Here is an 18,397-nt window from a genome sequence, read left to right on the forward strand (position 1 = left end):
CTGAAAGCCTGAGGGAATTTAATTTGAATTTGTGGAATTGTTGGGGATAATATTTTTGAATTATTGAAATTTAGTTAACCTTTGAATTGAGAGGAATTGAATTATCTTTGAATTCAAAGACTGACCTGGGATTTGAATTGAATTACATGGAATTCACAGGGAGAGGGAATTGAACAAGAATTGAAAGTGGAATTAACCCCAACCCTTGATATAACTGACATTTAGGTGTTAGTATTTCATCAATTAATGATCAATAACAGATCATCTTTATCACATGAATGTATGTGTAATTGCTTCTTTAGCACAAATGTGATGCCCCATTGGAAATCAGGATGAGTCTAACTGTCCTTTAATTAATATGCTATCACTTGCTTCGTGACTCATATTTCTACAGCAAGCATTACCCTAATATAATCATATGTATCTGTTATCCCTTTGACTCCTAGTCAGCCAAACAGTTTCACTGTGAAACTTCTAGCATCTTCAACGAGTTAGCCTAGCGGTTAAGCGCGTTGGGCCATTAACCTCCAACACTGCTCCCCGGGCGCGGATGACGTGAACGTAGATTAAAGCGTCGAGTTTGACACCCCCTCTTGTGTTACCTTGGTGTAAACCTCTGAATTAATACAATGCATCACATGTCCCCTAATTTAGATGGCAGATGATGAGCTATGCCTGTGCCATGCAAAAGGCCTCGAGCAGTCGAGAACAACTACAACATTTGAAATTATTTGGCATTTTGTAAAGTGAACAAACCTCCACTGCTACTGCTCTTGGATGCAGCCCCGTTGAGAACCTGCTTGTTGCTTAGCAACAATGTGATACGGTATTTTACGCAGCCATTCAAGGCGGAATAGAGTCTTATGGGGCATTATTATAATGTATTGTATGTAGCTGCTAGCTAGCTAGTCAGAAAATAAACTTTGTTGAACGTTTCGCGGGATATATTGTTGACGGTAAAAGTAGCTGTGGTAGCTACAGTAGCGCCTGAATCAGGACGTTGCAATGTTAAAAAACGAGGATCTATCCATTCTGGGAACAAGTCACGTAAGTTGATAGCCAACCCAACTCTCTCCAGTCCAGGCGAATCACACTTTCACTTTCCTTCATGCCACATGACACACACCTAGCCAGCTAAAATGACATGGGCTTTTTTTTTGCCATTAGTTTACACAGTGGCAAGATGTAGTAGGTACCAAATAAGTGATTTAATTTCACTAACAATGATCTAACTAACAATTTGTTTTTGCACAGGATTGTGGTGATTGCATACTGCTACAGTGCCTTAAGTTTAACTACTTAGATTTCCATCCAGGGAAGGGGGGCCGAGTTTACAAGGTTTTAATGATATTTTGCACGACATTTTTATATTATATTTTATTTCACCTTTATTTAACCAGGTAAGCCAGTTGAGAACAAGTTCTCATTTACAACTGCGACCTGGCCAAGATAAAGCAAAGCAGTGTGATAAAAACAACACAGAGTTACATATGGGGTAAATAAAACATAAAGTCAAAAATACAACAGAAAATATATATACAGTGTGTGCGAATGTAGTAAGTTATGGAAGAAAGGCAATTTAATAGGCCATAGTGCAAAATAGTTACAATTTCGTATTAACACTGGAATGATAGATGTGAAAAAGATGATGTGCAAATAGAGATACTGGGGTGCAAATTAGCAAAATAAATAACAATATGGGGATGAGGTAGTTGGGTGGGCTAATTTCAGAATAGCTGTGTACAGGTGCAGTGATCGGTAAGCTGCTCTGACAACTGATGCTTAAAGTTAGTGAGGGAGATAAGAGTCTCCAGCTTCAGAGATTTTTGCAGTTCGTTCCAGTCATTGGCAGCAGAGAACTGGAAGGAATGGCGGCCAAAGGAGGTGTTGGCTTTGGGGATGACCAGTGAGATATACCTGCTGGAGCGCAGACTACGGGTGGGTGTTGCTATGGTAACCAGTGAGCTAAGGTAAGACGGGGATTTGCCAAACAGTGATTTATAGATGACCTGGAGCCAGTGGGTTTGGCGACGAATATGTAGTGAGGGCCAGCCAACAAGAGCGTACAGGTCACAATGGTGGGTAGTATATGGGGCTTTGGTGACAAAACGGATGGCACTGTGATAGACTACATCCAATTTGCTGAATAGAGTGTTGGAGGCTATTTTGTAAATGACATCGCCGATGTCAAGGATCGGTAGGATAGTCAGTTTTACGAGGGCATGTTTGGAAGCATGAGTGAAGGAGGCTTTGTTGCAGAATAGGAAGCCGATTCTAGATCTAACTTTTGATTGGAGATGCTTAATGTGAGTCTGGAAGGAGAGTTTACAGTCTAACCAGATACCTAGGTATTTGTAGTTGTCCACATACTCTAGGTCAGACCCGCCGAGAGTAGTGATTCTAGATTGGGTGCAAGCAGCTTTCGGTTGAAGAGCATGCATTTAGTTTTACTAGTGTTTAAGAGCAGTTGGAGGCTACGGAAGGAGTGTTGTATGGCGTTGAAGCTCGTTTGGAGGTTTGTTGAAATACCCCTCCCCTCCCCCACGCACACAACCTTAACACTTGAAAGGCAGTTGAAACAGAACAGAGATAGGTGGTGGAATTTTTCTACTATGGTTATACTCTGTCTGTCATCACACGTTGTCTTGCTCCCAGAGAAAAATTAGAGCCTGGTTCCTCTCTAGGTTTCTTCCTAGGTTCCTGCCTTTCTAGGGAGTTTTTCCTAGCCACCATGCTTCTACATCTGCATTGCTTGCTGTTTGGGGTTTTAGGCTGGGTTTCTGTATAGCACTTTGTGACATCTGCTGATGTAAAAAGGGCTTTATAAATACATTTGATTGATTGATTGACAGGTTGGCACAACACCAGGTATCGTACTGTATCAAATTACAGACCATGACAAAAGGTGAAAGTCACTCACTTGCTTAATCACATTTCCTATGAGCACTCCACCTGCAACTAATGTATGTTGTACATTGAAAGCACTGGCATAAAGTGCATGTTCGGCTGGGTAGGATATCTGTTTCAATATTGTGCATTTAGGCCAGGAACCATACTGCAGCCAGATGGCGCCCTTACACCACTATGCTTATATTGCCTTTGTGTCGTGCCACATGAGGCTCAAATTAGGCTTCCCTGGCCTATTTACTGACCCTTACAATACGGTGATTGGTTATGAACAGTTATGGGTGATACTGAAATGACATAAACTCATTGTGTTATTGTCATAATCAGTGGACTGAAATAGATGCTGGTACTAATTTTGGATGACGGTATTGTTCATATTTAGGTGCAGGAACTCCACAATACTTTTGAGATAAAATTCTATAAGAGGTGCAACTCAAGCAGTAGAACATTTGAGGTGTCAATATTCAGTTCCTGCCCAAGTCAATCACTGGTTTTCATAATACTAAGTCTTTCATACATAGTGGATTACATGTCTGATATACTATATGTACCTTTGTGTCTGATTTTAAGGGATAAACACTGAATGTTCATTTTTTTATGTTATACATTTACATTTTAGTCATTTAGCAGACGCTCTTATCCAGAGCGACTTACAGTTAGTGAATGCATACATTTTTTTATATTTTTTCCTACCCCCTGTGGGAATCGAACCCACAACCCTGGCGTTACAAACGCCATGCTCTATCAACTGAGCTACATCCCTGCCGGCCATTCCCTCCCCTACCCTGGACGACGCTGGGCCAATTGTGCGCCGCCCCATGGGTCTCCCGGTCGCGCCGGCTACGACAGAGCCTGGATTCGAACCAGGATCTCTAGTGGCATAGCTAGCACTGCGATGCAGTGCTAGCTGTCATATACTGTCATACTGTTATTTGTATGTATAGTATTTATGGAAATCAGTTATGTGTTTTTGGCTTTTCATCATGCCAACCAAAAGTAAACATGATTCGAGGCATAACTCTTAAATTTCATTTATGGCTGGTAATTTCTGATATCTTTTAAGATCAGGCAGATCTTCAAGCAGTGTGCCCCAGCAGACGTCGCAGTTGTGCCCTGGTTAACACTCCCTCACTGTGTGTCAACAAAGCTGTTTGCCATATTCAGGAGCTGAAGAAGCAACTGGAGAACTGGTGTCAACAGGTAAGATGCTGATGTCATAGTGTGATCATGCAAGAGAGAGAGAACTATTGGGCAAATATCACTGATATGAAAACATTATCCAATCAGTCTAGAAATACTGTAAGGTTGGATACATTTCTGTAATTTGTCCTGTCCCCTCTATCAGTCAGGAAATGTTCAGCATCAGATGTCTCATGAAAAACATCAAAATAGCAAAACTTTCAGGTAAGTAGTGTCTTGTTCATCCAATGTTAGTCTTCATTTAAAGCTTTACATTTACAGCAATTAAAGGGATAGTTCACCCATATTGGTTTCCTTACCCTGTTAGCAGTCTTTGGACAAGATATGACACCAATCCATCCTTTAATTTAGCTTCCGTGGTAATGTTTCCAATTGGCAATATTTTAGCATTTGTGGCACAAATCCCATTCAAGTCATGGGACCAACATTAGCATTTTTCGCACATCATGTTCAAATCATCCGAAAGTATCTCAAATGTATTGTGAAGCTCAACAAAGTCACTTATAGACGGGTTAGTTGTTTAGCAACAAAACCGACGTGTGCGCAACTATGGGGCAAAACAGATGTGGTTGGCTTAGATTGTTGACAACATGTAAACTATATTCTCCTATGTTTATTGAAAACATAAATACATTTGCACAATGAGCAATTGTTGTCTCTCAAATACATTGTTACAGTTGTTGGTTAGCGAGCTAGCACATTTTTGCCATATTAGCATAGACGTGACGTCAGTCAAAACACCTCAAAACAAGACATGGTATGAAGAACAAGAGAAAACTAGCTGAAACGAGCCACTTACGATTCCCCACATGGCAGCTTCTTGTCATTGTTGCTAGCTATCTGGCCATCCAGAATCACAACAACACACAGACTTCTGCCCCATTGAAGTGTGCGCATTGTTTTTGTGATGTTGTAAGCTAACCCATCTATAGATTATTTAAACATGATGCCAAAAAATGCTAATATCTGTCCCATCACTTGAATGGGATTTGTGCCACAAATGCTAAAACGTTAGCATTTGGAATCTGTGCCCAGGGAAACTAAATCAAGGTATGGATAGCCCTCTTACCTTGTCCTTATACTGCTTACAGGGTAAGGAAAACAATATGTAATTTTGGAATTTGTGTGAACTATCCCTTTAATGCGCCTATTTCTTCAGGTATGTGAAGAAATGTGTTCCATCTTTTCCAGATTTCATTCCAGTCAATCCGAGTCTTAAATTATGTCTACATAGTTATACATGGAAGGCATTGGGCTAAGTGCAAGAGCTGAAAGAAGTGAATTCTTTTTCTCAAATGAGAGGGATACAGTACACAGCCTTGTGTCATATTGATGTCCATGAACACAACAGAATATTTCTAGTAACAAAAATGTCCAGTGTAATGGCATCTATAATGTGCACATTATTCTGAATCATCCATATACAGTACATCCCCTATTGTTTGCAGATGCTTTCCATACAATGAGTCCACTTGTAGTGTATTTTCGTTTAGCTTAGTTTAACTGACAATTACCAATATTTTTAAATAGATAAGGCTACTGGTATACATACACTGTACAAACATCTTTCTTCATTCATACAGAAGTTGGCCTGTTGTCTCCGCTGTGTAAGGAAAGCACATACACTACCGGTCAAAAGTTTTAGAACACCTACTCATTCAAGGGTTTTTCTTTATTTTTACTATTTTCTACATTGTAAAGTAATCCTTCTACCTTACTACCAACTCTTATATACTGCAGATGATGCAAAATATGATATATTCCGGTACAAATATTATTTACTCATCTAAAGTAACGTTGGACCCACGATGGATTTCAACAGCTCTCCAGTGTAATTGCTTGCTCTTACTCTTACACACTGCGCATGTGCAATCCCATAATGGCTTGCACACATTATTTATGGATCTCATAATCGGACAGTGCCATCTAGTGGATATAAAGGAATACAGCTATGTGCTTTTGCCACCTGGCTACATTTTCCCCTGCTACAAAGTCAACGTCCTCAGTGACTTAGCACAAGTTTCTAACTTCTCTTACATCTTCTCTGAAGAATACAGTACCCAGACTGGTTATAACCTGGGACAACACTTCGGGACTGAGTGAAACTGCATTATTACAAGCTGATTTAGGAACGTTATACGGGTTTGAGTTTACCCCAGCATTCACACTGGTACTTTTGTGCAGAGCAGGAACGGGCACTTCAACCTCTGGTTCATTCACAGAATCATCTGCAATAACTGGCTCAGAAACATCTTGTTCCTCAGTAGCATTGTCATGTTCCACTCTGCCGGAAAAATAACTGTCACTATCAGCGTTACCCACAGGTTCTGTGTTTCCCTCTCACGTTACCTTTGGATAGGAGACTTCCTCTGGATAGGAGACTTCCTACACTACAAACTCAGGATCAGAAGGCAAAGACTTAACAGGAGGGGCGATGGGGGTTACTGGCGCACTGTTTTTCACTAGCCTAGGAGCAGGGACAGGATGGTCTCTCACACATGGCCTTAAATTAACCTTATTAACCTTTTTTATAGGCCCACCCTCTAACGGCTATACTGCATGTGTAGTACCCTGTACCTCGATCACTCTGTACACAGTAGGACCCTAAGCATCCTGAATCTTGTTTCTACTCTTAGGTCTGTGGCGTAAGTAAACCAGCTGGCCTACATCAATGGGTGGACAGTACACTTTGTCTTTGTGAAGTTCAACTTCCTCTGCTGCTTTTTGTTCTGTGTACTCTCTTGCTCTTGCATGTGCCTCGTTCAAACGCTCCTGGTGAACAACCAACCAGTCATGTTTCTTGTAAAGCATCTGCTCTTGACCTAACAAAGCATCAACAGGAAAGTGTGGATGGACCCCGAAAAGCAGGTAGTACGGCGAGTACCCAGCGGTGTAATGGGGTGTCACATTGTAGGCATACACCAAGTCAGGTAACTGCTCAGGCCAACAGCGCTTCTTTTCTGGAGGCAGTGTGCGCAGGAGATCATGGAGCGTTCTATTAAACCTCTCACACTGAGCGTTTCCCTCAGGGTGATGGGGGGTCGTGCAGGTTTTCTTGACTCCATAAAGCTTATACAACTCTGGTTGCAGACATTATTTATGGTTCTCTTAAAGGGACAGTGCCATCTAGTGGATATCAATGAATACAGCTATGTGCTTTTACCACCTGGCTACATAAAGATAAAAATCCCTTAAAAAATATGTAATTAATGTTATTATCACTCTTTCATTATGAGGATTATTCTGTAACAGTTCTTGTTGAAGAAAAAAAAACATTCACCTATTATGTTTCGTAAGTTCTCTATATATTCCTTACGGTGCTGCTTTACCTGAAACCTAGATATGTACTGTTTCTCTCCAGAGCATAAGGTCTGTACCAGAGACATCAGTGAATTGAAATGGCATCTGAAATTGAGAAGAGATAAACTTTACCAAGGGAAGGATAGAATGATCAAGACCAGAGGTTCTGAACCAGCTGTTAAATGAGGACATTGATTTCGTCAAGAAAAATGGGCCTCTCATGAAGGACAAACTGCAGCTGGAGAGTGATTTCATGAACCAAATTAATACGGCTCAACGTGAGGTACTGTTCACAATAAATTGTGTTTATTTATTTGTTTCTACATTGTTATTGTCACACATGTATTGCATATATTTCTATTTTGTTGTTATTTTAGGCCCATGAGACATTTTCAAAGACCTTCAATGAACTCAAGAGATTTCAAGAAGAGATAAGTAAGGAAGAACTGAAAGCTGATGAGGAGAGAGGATTGATGTTCCATGAACTTAAGGGCATCAAGAATCTGCTTAATGACAGACTGTGAGTACAGTACACAGCATAATAAATAGTATTACAGTATCTGATAGTTACACAAAGTGTTTTGGGGGATAAAGTTTGAGTCTCTCAAATGTATTGTTTTCAACTTAAACATGCCACTTGTACTGCAACTGCATAGAAGGAACCAAAGCAATAGTTGTTCAAGGACTCTTTCCTGTTAGGTGTTGAATATCTCCTTATTTACGTGGTAACCTAACAGTGTTCTTATAATGTACTTACAACTGTAGCGTCATGTTTACAGTTTGCACAATTAGACATACAGTGCCTTGCAAAAGTATTCACCCCCCTTGGCGTTTTTCCTATTTTGTTGCATTACAACCTGTAATTTAAATGGATTTTTATTTGGATTTCATGTAATGGACATACACAAAATAGTCAAAATTGGTGAAGTGAAATGAAAAAAATAACTTCTCAGTATATATACACCTGTTCTGAAATGCCCCAGAGTCTGCAACACCACTAAGCAAGGGGCACCACCAAGCAAGCGGCACCATGAAGACCAAGGAGCTCTCCAAACAGGTCAGGGACAAAGTTGTGGAGAAGTACAGATCAGGGTTGGGTTATAAAAAAATATCAGAAACTTTGAACATCCCACAGAGCACCATTAAATCCATTATTAAAAAATGGAAAGAATATGGCACCACAACAAACCTGCCAAGAGAGGGCCACCCACCAAAACTCATGGACCAGGCAAGGAGGGCATTAATCAGAGAGGCAACAAAGAGACCAAAGATAACCCTGAAGGAGCTGCAAAGCTCCACAGCAGACATTGGAGTATCTGTCCATAGGACCACTTTAAGCTGTACACTCCACAGAGCTGGGCTTTAGGGAAGAGTGGCCAGAAAAAACGCCATTGCTTGAAGAAGAAAATAAGCAAACACGTTTGGTGTTCGCCAAAAGCCATGTGGGAGACTCCCCAAACATATAGAAGAAGGTACTCTGGTCAGAGGAGACTAAAATTAAGCTTTTTGGCCATCAAGGAAAACGCTATGTCTGGCGCAAACCCAACACCTCTCATCACCCCGAGAACACCATCCTCACAGTGAAGCATGGTGGTGGCAGCATCATGCTGTGGGGATGTTTTTCATCAGCAGGGACTGGGAAACTGGTCAGAATGGAAGGAATGATGGATGGTGCTAAATACAGGGAAATTCAGGCCTCCTGTAGCGCAGATGGTAGAGCATGGCGCTTGCAACGCCAGGGTTGTGGGTTCGATTCCCACGGGGGGCCAGTATGAAAAATGTATGCACTCACTAACTGTAAGTAACTCTGGATAAGAGCGTCTGCTAAATGACTAAAATGTAAAATTCTTGAGGGAAACCTGTTTCAGTCTTCCAGAGATTTGAGACTGGGACGGAGGTTCACCTTCCAGCAGGACAATGACCCTAAGCATACTGCTAAAGCAACACTCGAGTGGTTTAAGGGGAAACATTTAAATGTCTCGGAATGACATACCAATTGACAATCTGTGGTATGACTTAAAGATTGCTGTACACCAGCGGAACCCATCCAACTTGAAGGAGCTGGAGCAGTTTTGCAGAATGGGCAAAAATCCCAGAAGAATGGGCAAAAATCCCAGTGCCTAGATGTGCCAAGCTTATAGAGACATACCCCAAGATAATTGCAGCTGTAATTGCTGCAAAAGGTGGCTCTACAAAGTATTGACTTTGGGGGGGGTGAATAGTTATGCACGCTCAGGTTTGTTTGTTTTATTTCTTGTTTGTTTCACAATAAAACATGTTTTGCATCTTCAAAGTGGTAGGCATGTTGTGTAAATCAAATGATACAAACCCCCCAAAAATCCATTTGAATTCCAGGTTGTAAGGCAACAAAATAGGAAAAATGCCAAGGGGGGTTAATACTTTCGCTAGCCACATTAGGAACACCTTCCTAATATTGAGTTGCACCCCCTTTTTTCCCTCAGAACAGCCTCAATTTGTCGCGGCAGGTACTCTACAAGGTGTCGAAAGCGTTCCACAGGGATGCTGGCCCATGTTGACTCTAATGCTTCCCACAGTTGTGTCAAGCTGGCTGGATGTCCTTTGGGTGGTGGATCATTCTTGAGACACATGGGAAACTGTTGACCATGAAAAACCCAGCAGTGTTGCAGTTTTTGACACACTCAAACCGATGCATCTGGCACATATTACTATACCCCGTTCAAAGTCACTTAAATATTTTGTCTTGCCTATTCATCCACTGAATGGCACAAATACACAATCCATGTCTCAATTGTCTTAAGGCTTAAAAATCCTTCTTTAACCTGTCTCCTCCCATTCATCTACACTGATTGAAGGTGACATCAATAAGTGATCATAGCTTTCACCCGGATTCACCTGGTCAGTCTACACAAAATATATATACACAAAAGTATGTGGACACCCCTTCAAATTAGTGGATTCGGCTAGTTCAGCCACACCTGTTGCTGACAGGAGTATAAAATCGAGCACACAGCCATGCAATCTCCATAGACAAACATTGGCAGTAGAATTACCTTACTTAAGAGCTCAGTGACTTTCAACGTGGCACCGTCATAAGAGGCCACCTTTCCAACAAGTCAGTTTGTCAAATGTATGCCCTGCTAGAGCTGCCCCGGTCAACTGTAAGTGCTGTTATTGTGAAGTGGAAATGTCTAAGAGCAACAACGGCTCAGCCGTGAAGTGGTAGGTCACACAAGCTCACAGAACGGGACTGACGAGTGCTGAAGCGCGTAGCGCGTGAAAATCACCTGTTCTCAGTTGCAACACTCACTACCAAGTTCCAAACTGCCTCTGGAAGCAACGTCAGCACAAGAACTGTTCGTCGGGAACCATGGCTGAGCAGCCTAAGATCACCATGCGCAATGCCATGGTTCTGGCTAGGCCCCTTAGTTTCAGTGAAGGGAAATCTTAACGCTACAGTGTAACGTATATGCCGGGAGTCAGAAAGTAGGTGCAGGAGGTGAGTTTAATACGGGACATATACAAAAGAACAATCATGGGAAGCGTACTGAACGTGAGAGAAAACCAATAACACCTAAGGACTGATGACAACTGAGGGCTAAATAAAGGGGGAGTAATCAGGGTAGTGATGAAATCCAAGTGTGTCTAATAATGATGCACAGGTGTGTGTAATGATGTTTGCCAGGTGTGCGTAATGATGGGTTGCCAGGACCGGTAGTTAGTAGACCAGCGACATTGAGTGCCGGAGTGGGAGGAGACGTGACATACAGCATATGATGACATTCTAGATGATTCTGTGCTTCCAACTTTGTGGCAACAGTTTGGGGAAGGCCCTTTCCTGTTTCAGCATGACAATGCCCCCTTGCACAAAGCGAGGTCCATTCAGAAATAGTTTGTTGAGATTGGTGTGGAAGAACTTGACTGGCCTGCACAGAGCCCTGACCTCAACCCCATCGAACACCTTTGGGATGAATTGGAAAACTGACTGCGAGCCAGGCCTAATCGCCCAACATCAGTGCCCAACCTCACTAATGCTCTTGTGGCTGAATGGATGCAAGTCCCCGCAGCAATGTTCCAACATCTAGTGGAAAGCCTTCCCAGAAGAGTGGAGGCTGTTATAGCAGCAAAGGGGGGACCAACTCCATATTAATGCCCATGATTTTGTAATGAGATGTTCGACAGGCAGGTGTCCGTCTACTTTTGGTCACGTAGTGTATGTCATGGAAAGAGCAGGAGTTCCTAATGATTTGTACACTCAGTGTATATTTGATTTGATATATTAGGATCTCCATTAGCCGACGCCAATGGCGACAGCTAGTCTTACTGGGGTCTGACACATAATGAAAAAGAAATTACAGACAAATGTACATACATATGTGTGCATCTATCAGTTACACATAAATGTCAGTACATACACACAACAAGTAGTTCACATGGGGGAGAGGCGTTGTGCCGTGAGGTGTTGCTTTATTCGTTTTTTTAAACCAGGTTTGCTGTTCACTTGTGCTATATAATACTGTACGTTTCCTTTAATTTGTTCTTGACCTGGGGACTGTGAAAGACCCCTGGTGGCATGTCTGGTGGGGTAAGTGTGTGTGTCAGTACTGTGTGTAAGTTGACTATGCAAACAATTTGGAATTTCCAACACAAAAACAAGAAGTGACCCAGTCAGTCTTTCCTCAACTCTTAGCCAAGAGAGACTGGCATGCATAGTATTAAAATTAGCCCTCTGATTACAATGAAGAGCAAGACGTGCCACTCGGTTCTGGGCCAGCTGCAGCTTAACTAGGTCTTTCTTTGCAGCACTTGACTATATGACTGGACAATCAAGATAAGATAGAACTAGAGCCTGCAGGACTTGCTTTGTGGAGTGTGGTGTCAAAAAAGCAGGTCATCTCTTTATTACGGACATACCTCTCCCCATCTTTACAACCATTGAATCTATATGTTTTGACCATGACAGTTTACAATCTAAAGTAACAACAAGTAATTTAGTATCCTCAACTTGATCAACAGCCACACCATTCACTACCAGATTCAGCTGAGGTCTAGAACTTAGGGAATGATTTGTACCAAACACAATGCTCTTAGTTTTAGAGATGTTCAGGACCAGTTTATTACATGCCACCCATTCCAAAACTAACTGCAACTCTTTGTTAAGGGTTTCAGTGACTTCATTAGCTGTGGTTGCTGATGCATATATGGTTGAATCAGCAGCATACATGGACACACATGCTTTGTTTAATGCCAGTGGCAGGTCATTGGTAAAAATAGAAAAGAGTAGAGGGCCTAGAGAGCTGCCCTGCGGTACACGATATGGCAGAGGTTGAAAAGCCATAAAACATACGTTTTTTTAACAACAGATTATGGCCAATAATATCAAAGGCTACACTGAAATCTAACAGTACAGCTCCCACAATCTTCTTACAGTGTTATGAAAAACTATTTGCCCCCTTTCTAATTTTCTCTACTTTTGCATATTTGTGATACTGAATGTTATCAGATCTTCAACCAAAACCTAATATTAGATAAAGGGAACATAAGTGAACAAATAACACAACAATTACATATTTATTTCATTTATTTCATAAACAAAGTTATGCAACACCCAATTCCCCTGTGTGAAAAAGTAATTGCCCCCTTACACTCAATAACTGGTTGTGCCACATTTAGCTGCAATGACTCCAACCAAATGCTTCCTGTAGTTGTTGATCAGTCTCTCACGTCGCTGTGGAGGAATTTTGGCCCACTCTTCCATGCAGAACTGCTTTAACTCAGTGACGTGTGGGTTTTCAAGCATGAACTGCTCGTTTCAAGTCCTGCCACAACATCTCAATTGGGATTAGGTCTGGACTAGGCCATTCCAAAACTTCCAATTTGTTGCTTTTTAGCAATTTTAATGTAGACTTGATTGTGTGTTTTGGATCATTGTCTTGCTGCATGACCCAGCTGCGCTTCAGCTTCAGCTCACAGACGGATGGTCTGACATTCTCCTGTAGAATTCTCTGATACAGAGCAGAATTCATGGTTCCTTCTATTAAGGCAAGTCGTCCAGGTCCTGAGGCAGCAAAGCATCCCCAAACCATCACACCACCACCATGCTTGAACTTTGGTATGATGTTCTTACTGTGGAATGCAGTGTTTGGTTTTCGCCAGGCATTACTGGAACCATGTCGTCCATTGTTTACAGAGAAATAGCATTGTATTTGGTCAAACACATTTTTTTCCAACAGTTTGCTAAGAGCTGGCAGCAAGTCTGCTGTTAGAACCAGTAAAGGCCATGCACATAAGTTCCTTACTCTTTGCGAGTACAATGTATATTAATTTTTTGGTCACAGGTTGTAGAGTTGAAAATATTAATCGAGGTAGAAGGTAAAAACATTTCCCAATTAAAGGAAGAGATTTCAGAGCTGCAGAAAGAAGTCCATGCAACTGTAAGTGATGTCATCATAGTTATGTTGACATATCATATTTTTCACAATATTTAATTTATTGCATACGATATCCTCCTAACGTTGTGTCCGGGCATATTCCAGAGACTTGCAGGTGAAGCGGCGGTCTCTCACTCCGAGGAGGTGTTCCGTAAGAAACATCAGGACACCTTGGATCTCCATGAGGAAAAAAAAGTATATGAACTGGAGATTGAGGACTACAGCAAAAAGATCTATGAGGGGTATATCACTTCAATCAAATTACAATATTTTATATTTATCTAATACTAATCACTTAGGAAAGGGATCTGTAACACGATTATACATTGTAGTATCAAGTACTTGGTCAGTGTTACTCTGATGATGGGTCCGTCTGACGTGTGTGTGTGCGTACATACCAGTGTGTATGTGTGTGTACCTACGTACGAGTGTGTGTCTGTGTGTGTCCATCAGTGAACAAGCAGTGAAGCAGCTTCAGAAGAACAGGAAGCGCATGCTGCAGAAGATCAGTGTGAACGAGGACCAGATAGCAGAGGCTAAGGAGGAGCTGTCCCAGATAGCAACGCTGCACGCCAACACCAAGGTCAACTTGGAGGAGCTGGAGCAGAAGACCTTCATGGTGGAGCAGAGGATGAGAGTCTGTGTGAAAAGAGCCATGCACTTAGCTAGACATCCATGCACTCTAACCTGTAGTAAATTAATCCTAGATATGGAGGTTGCATATCCTTATTGACACGTCTAATGTTTAGATTCAGCCCTTTGACCATTAGATATTGTCAATCACATAATCTGCACTATTTGTCAGTGAAATAAGCACATACTTTTAGAGATTCATCCATGCATGGAACCTCACTACCAAGGTGGGTTTGTGAAAGGAGCACCTGCAGATAGACGTTCAGATATGCACTAGTAGATCCATGTACCATGATGGAATGGGCTTCTTTACTAGTGTTACTGATGCAACACATCAATATCTCCTCAGAAAGTGACTGAGAATCTGAAGAAAGACGAGCGAGATGAAAGCCCTGGTCATTCTGAAGGTAAATCTGAAGGCACGTTTTCTGTACAGTTTCGAGTTTCACGGTTGGTTCTGTCGAGTATCTTTTTACTTTCACGTGTGTTATAAAAACAGTAATATGATAAGAGACTGATATGATTCCTTGTGTAGAACAGTTTTGTTCAGTTTTAAACTGTATTTCAGGGTAAAATAACAACTATTGAAGCAGAATTACACCAGGAGAAAACCAACACAGAAAACGCCAGATGGGAACTTCATAAGGAATTTGAGGAGGCGTAATCAGCTACAAAACAACTGGAAATTGAAACAGAAAAACTGAGAAAGATTTTATGTTCAGTTTACTGTATTTGAATTTTAGTGAGAGATGTTGAGTATTTCAAATTCAATTGATTATTCATTTCTCTGTTTCAGAAAATATTAAGTTTAAGCAACTCAGTGATATTCTAACAAAACACAACAACATTTCAGTTTGTCTGTAAAAGGAACGGAACATGAAACTTTTCCATCTAAATACTGTCAAGGTACGATAAAGCAAGGGTTTACACACAGTCACTTACAAATGTGTTTAATTTTCAGAATAGTGTGAAATGTAAGGGATATTAGCACAACACATTTCATAACATCATGCATTACATCTAATACACACGCATAATTTCCAAGTTGGGCCCCGTGTAGCTCAGTTGGTAGAGCATGGCGCTTGCAACGCCAGGGTTGTGGGTTCGATTCCCACGGGGGGCCAGTATAAAACAATATATATATATATATTTAATGTTTTAAAAAATATGTATGCACTCCCTAACTGTAAGTCGCTCTGGATAAGAGCGTCTGCTAAATATGTAAGTTATAAGGTCATGTACATTAAGGGAAAAAAGTATTTGATCCCCTGCTGATTTTGTACGTTTGTCCACTGACAAAGACATAATCAGTCTATAATTTTAATGGTAGGTTTATTTGAACAGTGAGAGACAGAATAACAACAAAAAAATCCAGAAAAACGCATGTAAAAAATGTTATTAAATGATTTGCATTTTAATGAGGGAAATAAGTATTTGACCCCTCTGCAAAACATGACTTAGTACTTGGTGGCAAAACCCTTGTTGGCAATCACAGAGGTCAGACGTTTCTTGTAGTTGGCCACCAGGTTTGCACACATCTCAGGAGGGATTTTGTCCCACTCCTCTTTGCAGATCTTCTCCAAGTCATTAAGGTTTCGAGCCTGACGTTTGGCAACTCGAACCTTCAGCTCACTCCACAGATTTTCTATGGGATTAAGGTCTGGAGACTGGCTAGGCCACTCCAGGACCTTAATGTGCTTCTTCTTGAGCCACTCCTTTGTTGCCTTGGCCGTGTGTTTTGGGTCATTGTCATGCTGGAATACCCATCCACGACCCATTTTCAATGCCCTGGCTAAGGGAAGGAGGTTCTCCCCCAAGATTTGACGGTACATGGCGCCGTCCATCGTCCCTTTGATGCGGTGAAGTTGTCCTGTCCCCTTAGCAGAAAAACACCCCCAAAGCATAATGTTTCCACCTCCATGTTTGATGGTGTGGATGGTGTTCTTGGGGTCATAGGCAGCATTCCTCCTCCTCCTAACATGGCGAGTTGAGTTGATGCCAAAGAGCTCCATTTTGGTCTCATCTGACCACAACACTTTCACCCAGTTCTCCTCTGAATAATTCAGATGTTCATTGGCAAACTTCAGACGGGCCTGTATATGTGCTTTCTTGAGCAGGGGGACAATGCGGGCGCTGCAGGATTTCAGTCCTTCACGGCGTAGTGTGTTACCAATTGTTTTCTTGGTGACTATGGTCCCAGCTGCCTTGAGATCATTGACAACATCCTCCCGTGTAGTTCTGGGCTGATTCCTCACCGTTCTCATGATCATTGCAACTCCACGAGGTGAGATCTTGCATGGAGCCCCAGGCCTAGGGAGATTGACAGTTCTTTTGTGTTTCTTCCATTTGCGAATAATCGCACCAACTGTTGTCACCTTCTCACCAAGCTGCTTGGCGATGGTCTTGTAGCCCATTCCAGCCTTGTGTAGGTCTACAATCTTATCCCTGACATCCTTGGAGAGCTCTTTGGTCTTGGCCATGGTGGAGAGTTTGGAATCTGATTGATTGATTGCTTCTGTGGACAGGTGTCTTTTATACAGGTAACAAGCTGAGATTAGGAGCACTCCCTTTAAGAGTGTGCTCCTAATCTCAGCTCGTTACCTGTATAAAAGACACCTGGGAGCCAGAAATCTTTCTGATTGAGAGGGGGTCAAATACTTATTTCCCTCATTAAAATGAAAATCAATTTATAAAATTTTTGACATGCGTTTTTCTGGATTTTGTTGTTGTTATTCTGTCTCTCACTGTTCAAATAAACCTACCATTAAAATTATATACTGATCATTTCTTTGTCAGTGGGCAAACGTACAAAATTAGCAGGGGATCAAATACTTTTTTCCCTCACTGTATTTTGAATCAGAAGGTGGGTGGGACTACAGTAATAATCTCTCCTCTCCTCACAACCACCCTCTGTTCTGCCAATATAATATAATAGGCCTTCTACCCTATCTAGAGTATTTGGAATTTATTATCATTGTAAGCCTGTTGCACCAGAGACCCTGGAAAGCTTGAAAGTATTAGTTTGATTCATGCTGTGCTCAGAACATGAAGCGTCACCATTAACTTTGAAGTCTTGGCTTTTCCATCATTGATATTACCACAGGAATCAGCTTGGCATTATTCCAAATCAATTGATTGCCGTTCACCTGTATTTCACATTTATCAGGTTAGTCTTTGATGCCGTAGAGTTAAAAAACCAAACAGCTATGTTGATCATGAACACCTTGGAACGTGATGTCACCAACTTTCAATAACGGATGGAGCAAACAGTGGAAACTCATACTACTCTGTTCACAACCAGACAGCAGAAAATGGGTCATTTGGTTGAATACAAAGTGGTTTGGTTTATGTTGTACTCACTGACTTTAGTATCACTGGTATTCCTCATACAGCAACATTTGCTGGAATTGTGGATTTTATCTCTTGAGACTATGTACAATTTAGATTCACCTGAAATGTTGACTTGCCATTTGTTTTAACCTCAGGTAGGCTAAGTGCTTGAAACAAACAATGTTCAGTTTTCAAACATGCCCATTGGCATTTGTTTTCATAGTGGTACTGTATATTGGTAACAAACACAAGGGGATGTCTGAAAGAGTCCTCACCTTATTGTGTAGTTATTTGTGGATTAGTGTCAGTAGAATTACTCACCACAATCCGTTGTGAGAAGACAACAACAGCGTATAAGCAATTAAAATGACAAGCCAAGGTCAATCTTGTTGTTTTTTAAAGGAGTCACAAGTAACTGATGAAACATTTTAGGTCTCTCCTGTATTGGTGAATCTTTCTTGGTTAGACATTTGCCGTATTCAGTTACCTGTATGTTTAATCATCATATTGATTTCAAGACAAGGCTATTGTTTCCAACCTCACACCATGGACAGCACAGTGATAAAACACCTTTTCATCATTCTGATATGTTTTGGTATTCACCTCAAAAGGATATG

At 41.3% G+C, this 18,397-nt stretch overlaps 1 long non-coding RNA gene across 2 annotated transcripts; it reads left to right on the forward strand.

Annotated features, from left to right (window-relative positions):
* Positions 1 to 842: 842 nt before the first annotated feature.
* On the forward strand, positions 843 to 15,509 carry LOC121581530. 2 transcript variants are annotated; one of them, XR_006003217.2, is made up of 8 exons: positions 843 to 1,047; positions 3,971 to 4,107; positions 4,253 to 4,311; positions 7,469 to 7,690; positions 7,785 to 7,927; positions 13,923 to 14,059; positions 14,271 to 14,857; positions 15,019 to 15,509. It is a non-coding gene; the product is annotated as an uncharacterized LOC121581530 (long non-coding RNA). The 2 variants fall into 2 exon arrangements; XR_006003218.2 differs by having other exon boundaries at positions 3,976 to 4,107.
* The last annotated feature ends 2,888 nt before the right edge of the window (positions 15,510 to 18,397 follow it).

This window comes from Coregonus clupeaformis, chromosome 14, assembly GCF_020615455.1.
Source record: "Coregonus clupeaformis isolate EN_2021a chromosome 14, ASM2061545v1, whole genome shotgun sequence".
Classification (NCBI taxonomy): Eukaryota; Metazoa; Chordata; class Actinopteri; order Salmoniformes; family Salmonidae; genus Coregonus; species Coregonus clupeaformis.